We start from the raw sequence: 7,365 nt of genomic DNA on the forward strand, positions 1-7,365 counted from the left end.
TGGCCTGGGGTAATCAGTGCAGGTGGGCAGCAGTGGCCAGCAGGCCTGCAACGGACAGCATCTGGAGGGATACAGTGGATAGCCCAGGAGTGGATGGTGGCGGGGCGACCCTATGGGGAAAGGACCCCGATAGCCAGCAAGGAACCCACTTTATGGGCCACGAAATTGAGGCATGGGCCGAGAAAAAATGACAGACACTGGCATTTCCCCCTGCGCTACAATGCCCCTGCTGCCGGGCTAAGCAGAGGGATGAATGGACCCCTTAACCAGCGAGACTGGAAACCCGCTCTCTTGACGTGTGCACCAGGACGCTAACTCAGCCCCTCCGAGCTACGACTGAACATACCAGGAGCAGTCGACCCAGTGCCTGCAGCACGTTAACCCAGAAGCAACGAGTCAGCACCATCCAAGGTCAGCTGTTGACCACCGAAGGACCAGTACTGATCAGGACAATAACTTGTTTTCACCCTGGCCACCAGACCTGTTCCTAGGGGAACCCAGGACAAAATGGCCTGGGACTGGCAGGTAGGTCCCCGGCGGTTTGGGTTTGCGGCTTCATGGGGAATGGGATTAGAAAGGGACTTACAGGCTTCACCTGTCCTCCGCTTGGCCCTGCCTAAGACCACTAAGGTAATTAATTAATCCAGGCCCCTATTGGAGAAAGCACCATTATATAAACCCTATGGTGTGTTTTACGCCCTCTCCGGTGTTTGGCACTGGCCGTGGGGACTGAGGGAGGACAGACGGTGTGGGACTGCAGGCTGGGACGCAGACCACAGGTAGGGGTGGTGTGATCTCAGAATGCTGTTACTGCTTGTGTTTGGCTTCAGGGTCATGATCTTCCCCCCGTCTTGTGCCTGTATAAACGTCTCTCTATTTCGTCCCTAGCCTGAGCAGAGGGAATGTGTCTGGGAACTGGACAACAATGGTGGCCTCGCCATGGGTGAGTCTGACTGCTGGGTCTACAGCGAGATGTGGTGGTCATTCTCCTCTGGACTTGCATGGAAAGTTGGCCCAATAAGCGCCTGGCTCCAAAGTCTGCCCACCTCTTGGACTCTTGATACTCCTTAGCAGCTGTTGCCTCTGTTGCATTTGTGGTATCTGGTTGCAGCGCCCTCTGCATACATGACCCCCGGGATATGGCAGAAGAGGGTCGGACCAAGATTGTAAGGGTCATATAGGGTGTGTGGGGTGGAGCGTATGGTCAGGCCGCTCAAGATGGCTGTTCTCTTGCTCTCTGTACATCCCCAGCTCGACCAGGCCCTGCTTCACTCCCATGACCATCCAATCCTCGTAATTGTAGGGCTTAACTAGTCCCTGGTAACTGATGAGCCCACCTGAAGTCAATTCCCCCTATAACTGGTAGCCTCCTTCCCCCGCAGGAGCAGCAAAGGCGGCTGCCGAGTCCTGTTTGCTGCCCACGGCGGGGTGTTGCTCCAGGATGTTGCTTCGAACGTGTTAAGATCCCCTATCCAGCAAATCACTGATGTCTCTGTCACTGTCTCTGGGCTGTTCCTTTGGTCTCAAGGCTGGGCCACTACAAGGCATGCAGGCCTGCGGGAGTGCAGCCCAACAATTGGCGAGCCAGCTGAGAAGCCAAGGAAACTGCCGGGAGCACCGAGATGTCAGGGAAAAAAGAACGGGAAATGGAAAGTTGTGAGGCGTCCGGGGGTGGCCATCCACTCGTGTGCGGGGCCCTGTGGCGTCTGTCCTTGAGGAATGGCGGCCGCCAAGAGACGGGCGAATCCATAGAGCACCCCGAGGGTGTCGCAGAGCTGTCGCTGCCATTACTGTGGGGAAAAAGAAGCTAGACGGTGGAAGGGGTAGCCGTGACTGTGGGCTGGCTGCTGCTTGGGAGGCTGAGAAAGGCCACAGACACTGAGCAACTGCCCGAGGCTCAGGCTCGGGGCCTACAGCTGGGATGCCAGGCTGGCCCAGACCAAAACTGCTGGAACGTTAATGGCCAGATTGAGGGAACAAGATGGGAAGCAGACACTTAACCCGCCAGGCCGCGTGGCTGAAGGGAAGGCAGCTTCCCCGACAGGGAGTCCAGATGGTTGGGGCCCGTCCAAATGGGAACCCCAAGGCGTGGGACCCTACAGAGAGCACTGATGAAGAGGAAGAAGATTGGGACGAGGTCATGGAGCTCCCTGTCCCCCAGGCACAGATGAAGAGCTCTTTTCTCCCCCAGAGCGGAGGCAGCTGACCATCAGGAGGGATGCCTCTCTCTCCCATCATAATGGTGATATTCTGTTAACCTCAGGGTCTGTTTCCCGCTTCACAGTAGCAGCCCCCACGCTTGGAGCTCATTTGACAGCAGACGGATGGCTGGAGAATGCAGACAGAAGGCAAAGACCTGGATGACCTGTCAACTACTTGGGTGTTATCTGGTCAGGTAAGCCAAAAGCGGTACCCTCAGCAGTTACTGGCAAAATGCAAGCACACCTGTGAGCCATCACCCCGAAACAATGAGAGACCTGGCTAGGGCTGTTGGGCTATTGGGCTATTGGAGGCCTTCCACCCCGCATCTGGCCCAAACGTTTTGACCCTTGTTCAAGCCTGTAAAGAAGGGAGCTCAGTGGGAGAGGACCCGGGGGAGGAAGATGCCTTCACCCAAGCCAAGGTGGCTGTTAAAGAGATCCAGGCCTTTAGGGATATGAACTCAGGGACAGGCTTGTGAGTTGGACGTGGCCAGTTAGCCGCAAGGGTTTGGTTGGGGCCTGTGGTAAGAGCGTAATCACAAGAGTGCCCTTGGGCTTCTGGTCCCACCCGTGGAAGGGGGCGGAATAACGATGCCGTGTGATGGAACGACAGCTCTGTGCAATCTACAGTGCTTCACAACAGGTGAAAGACCTCCCAGAAGGCACCCCAGTGACTGTACGTACTCAAGATCCCATAGCTGAGTGGCTAAAGGATACCTTCCAGAAGCCCAAGTCCGGGCATGCACAAGTCCAAACCATAACTAAGTGGCATGTCTGTTGAAGTCAACGTAGCCCTTGACCTACTGGCCCACTGAGTGCAGAGTTACACGCTCTCTGAGGCCTGGTGACCTACACCATGGAGGACCCCACTGGCCTGACGGAGACAGCTGATCCTCCTGAGATAGCACCTTTAGTGGAAGAAGGCACAGGCTCCATCCCTTGGGAGGTTTCGTACACTGATGGGTTGGCCTGGGGTAATCAGTGCAGGTGGGCAGCAGTGGCCAGCAGGCCTGCAACGGACAGCATCTGGATGGATACAGTGGATAGCCCAGGAGTGGATGGTGGCGGGGCGACCCTATGGGGAAAGGACCCCGATAGCCACCAAGGAACCCACTTTATGGGCCACGAAATTGAGGCATGGGCCGAGAAAAAATGACAGACACTGGCATTTCCCCCTGCGCTACAATGCCCCTGCTGCCGGGCTAAGCAGAGGGATGAATGGACCCCTTAACCAGCGAGACTGGAAACCCGCTCTCTTGACGTGTGCACCAGGACGCTAACTCAGCCCCTCCGAGCTACGACTGAACATACCAGGAGCAGTCGACCCAGTGCCTGCAGCACGTTAACCCAGAAGCAACGAGTCAGCACCATCCAAGGTCAGCTGTTGACCACCGAAGGACCAGTACTGATCAGGACAATAACTTGTTTTCACCCTGGCCACCAGACCTGTTCCTAGGGGAACCCAGGACAAAATGGCCTGGGACTGGCAGGTAGGTCCCCAGCGGTTTGGGTTTGCGGCTTCATGGGGAATGGGATTAGAAAGGGACTTACAGGCTTCACCTGTCCTCCGCTTGGCCCTGCCTAAGACCACTAAGGTAATTAATTAATCCAGGCCCCTATTGGAGAAAGCACCATTATATAAACCCTATGGTGTGTTTTACGCCCTCTCCGGTGTTTGGCACTGGCCGTGGGGACTGAGGGAGGACAGACGGTGTGGGACTGCAGGCTGGGACGCAGACCACAGGTAGGGGTGGTGTGATCTCAGAATGCTGTTACTGCTTGTGTTTGGCTTCAGGGTCATGATCTTCCCCCCGTCTTGTGCCTGTATAAACGTCTCTCTATTTCGTCCCTAGCCTGAGCAGAGGGAATGTGTCTGGGAACTGGACAACAATGGTGGCCTCGCCATGGGTGAGTCTGACTGCTGGGTCTACAGCGAGATGTGGTGGTCATTCTCCTCTGGACTTGCATGGAAAGTTGGCCCAATAAGCGCCTGGCTCCAAAGTCTGCCCACCTCTTGGACTCTTGATACTCCTTAGCAGCTGTTGCCTCTGTTGCATTTGTGGTATCTGGTTGCAGCGCCCTCTGCATACATGACCCCCGGGATATGGCAGAAGAGGGTCGGACCAAGATTGTAAGGGTCATATAGGGTGTGTGGGGTGGAGCGTATGGTCAGGCCGCTCAAGATGGCTGTTCTCTTGCTCTCTGTACATCCCCAGCTCGACCAGGCCCTGCTTCACTCCCATGACCATCCAATCCTCGTAATTGTAGGGCTTAACTAGTCCCTGGTAACTGATGAGCCCACCTGAAGTCAATTCCCCCTATAACTGGTAGCCTCCTTCCCCCGCAGGAGCAGCAAAGGCGGCTGCCGAGTCCTGTTTGCTGCCCACGGCGGGGTGTTGCTCCAGGATGTTGCTTCGAACGTGTTAAGATCCCCTATCCAGCAAATCACTGATGTCTCTGTCACTGTCTCTGGGCTGTTCCTTTGGTCTCAAGGCTGGGCCACTACAAGGCATGCAGGCCTGCGGGAGTGCAGCCCAACAATTGGCGAGCCAGCTGAGAAGCCAAGGAAACTGCCGGGAGCACCGAGATGTCAGGGAAAAAAGAACGGGAAATGGAAAGTTGTGAGGCGCCCGGGGGTGGCCATCCACTCGTGTGCGGGGCCCTGTGGCGTCTGTCCTTGAGGAATGGCGGCCGCCAAGAGACGGGCGAATCCATAGAGCACCCCGAGGGTGTCGCAGAGCTGTCGCTGCCATTACTGTGGGGAAAAAGAAGCTAGACGGTGGAAGGGGTAGCCGTGACTGTGGGCTGGCTGCTGCTTGGGAGGCTGAGAAAGGCCACAGACACTGAGCAACTGCCCGAGGCTCAGGCTCGGGGCCTACAGCTGGGATGCCAGGCTGGCCCAGACCAAAACTGCTGGAACGTTAATGGCCAGATTGAGGGAACAAGATGGGAAGCAGACACTTAACCCGCCAGGCCGCGTGGCTGAAGGGAAGGCAGCTTCCCCGACAGGGAGTCCAGATGGTTGGGGCCCGTCCCAATGGGAACCCCAAGGCGTGGGACCCTACAGAGAGCACTGATGAAGAGGAAGAAGATTGGGACAAGGTCATGGAGCTCCCTGTCCCCCAGGCACAGATGAAGAGCTCTTTTCTCCCCCAGAGCGGAGGCAGCTGACCATCAGGAGGGATGCCTCTCTCTCCCATCATAATGGTGATATTCTGTTAACCTCAGGGTCTGTTTCCCGCTTCACAGTAGCAGCCCCCACGCTTGGAGCTCATTTGACAGCAGACGGATGGCTGGAGAATGCAGACAGAAGGCAAAGACCTGGATGACCTGTCAACTACTTGGGTGTTATCTGGTCAGGTAAGCCAAAAGCGGTACCCTCAGCAGTTACTGGCAAAATGCAAGCACACCTGTGAGCCATCACCCCGAAACAATGAGAGACCTGGCTAGGGCTGTTGGGCTATTGGGCTATTGGAGGCCTTCCACCCCGCATCTGGCCCAAACGTTTTGACCCTTGTTCAAGCCTGTAAAGAAGGGAGCTCAGTGGGAGAGGACCCGGGGGAGGAAGATGCCTTCACCCAAGCCAAGGTGGCTGTTAAAGAGATCCAGGCCTTTAGGGATATGAACTCAGGGACAGGCTTGTGAGTTGGACGTGGCCAGTTAGCCGCAAGGGTTTGGTTGGGGCCTGTGGTAAGAGCGTAATCACAAGAGTGCCCTTGGGCTTCTGGTCCCACCCGTGGAAGGGGGCGGAATAACGATGCCGTGTGATGGAACGACAGCTCTGTGCAATCTACAGTGCTTCACAACAGGTGAAAGACCTCCCAGAAGGCACCCCAGTGACTGTACGTACTCAAGATCCCATAGCTGAGTGGCTAAAGGATACCTTCCAGAAGCCCAAGTCCGGGCATGCACAAGTCCAAACCATAACTAAGTGGCATGTCTGTTGAAGTCAACGTAGCGCTTGACCTACTGGCCCACTGAGTGCAGAGTTACACGCTACCTGAGGCCTGGTGACCTACACCATGGAGGACCCCACTGGCCTGATGGAGACAGCTGATCCTCCTGAGATAGCACCTTTAGTGGAAGAAGGCACAGGCTCCATCCCTTGGGAGGTTTCGTACACTGATGGGTTGGCCTGGGGTAATCAGTGCAGGTGGGCAGCAGTGGCCAGCAGGCCTGCAACGGACAGCATCTGGATGGATACAGTGGATAGCCCAGGAGTGGATGGTGGCGGGGCGACCCTATGGGGAAAGGACCCCGATAGCCACCAAGGAACCCACTTTATGGGCCACGAAATTGAGGCATGGGCCGATAAAAAAATGACAGACACTGGCATTTCCCCCTGCGCTACAATGCCCCTGCTGCCGGGCTAAGCAGAGGGATGAATGGACCCCTTAACCAGCGAGACTGGAAACCCGCTCTCTTGACGTGTGCACCAGGACGCTAACTCAGCCCCTCCGAGCTACGACTGAACATACCAGGAGCAGTCGACCCAGTGCCTGCAGCACGTTAACCCAGAAGCAACGAGTCAGCACCATCCAAGGTCAGCTGTTGACCACCGAAGGACCAGTACTGATCAGGACAATAACTTGTTTTCACCCTGGCCACCAGACCTGTTCCTAGGGGAACCCAGGACAAAATGGCCTGGGACTGGCAGGTAGGTCCCCGGCGGTTTGGGTTTGCGGCTTCATGGGGAATGGGATTAGAAAGGGACTTACAGGCTTCACCTGTCCTCCGCTTGGCCCTGCCTAAGACCACTAAGGTAATTAATTAATCCAGGCCCCTATTGGAGAAAGCACCATTATATAAACCCTATGGTGTGTTTTACGCCCTCTCCGGTGTTTGGCACTGGCCATGGGGACTGAGGGAGGACAGACGGTGTGGGACTGCAGGCTGGGACGCAGACCACAGGTAGGGGTGGTGTGATCTCAGAATGCTGTTACTGCTTGTGTTTGGCTTCAGGGTCATGATCTTCCCCCCGTCTTGTGCCTGTATAAACGTCTCTCTATTTCGTCCCTAGCCTGAGCAGAGGGAATGTGTCTGGGAACTGGACAACAATGGTGGCCTCGCCATGGGTGAGTCTGACTGCTGGGTCTACAGCGAGATGTGGTGGTCATTCTCCTCTGGACTTGCATGGAAAGTTGGCCCAATAAGCGCCTGGCTC

Source organism: Balaenoptera acutorostrata, chromosome 3 (genome assembly GCF_949987535.1).
Source record: "Balaenoptera acutorostrata chromosome 3, mBalAcu1.1, whole genome shotgun sequence".
Lineage (NCBI taxonomy): Eukaryota > Metazoa > Chordata > Mammalia > Artiodactyla > Balaenopteridae > Balaenoptera > Balaenoptera acutorostrata.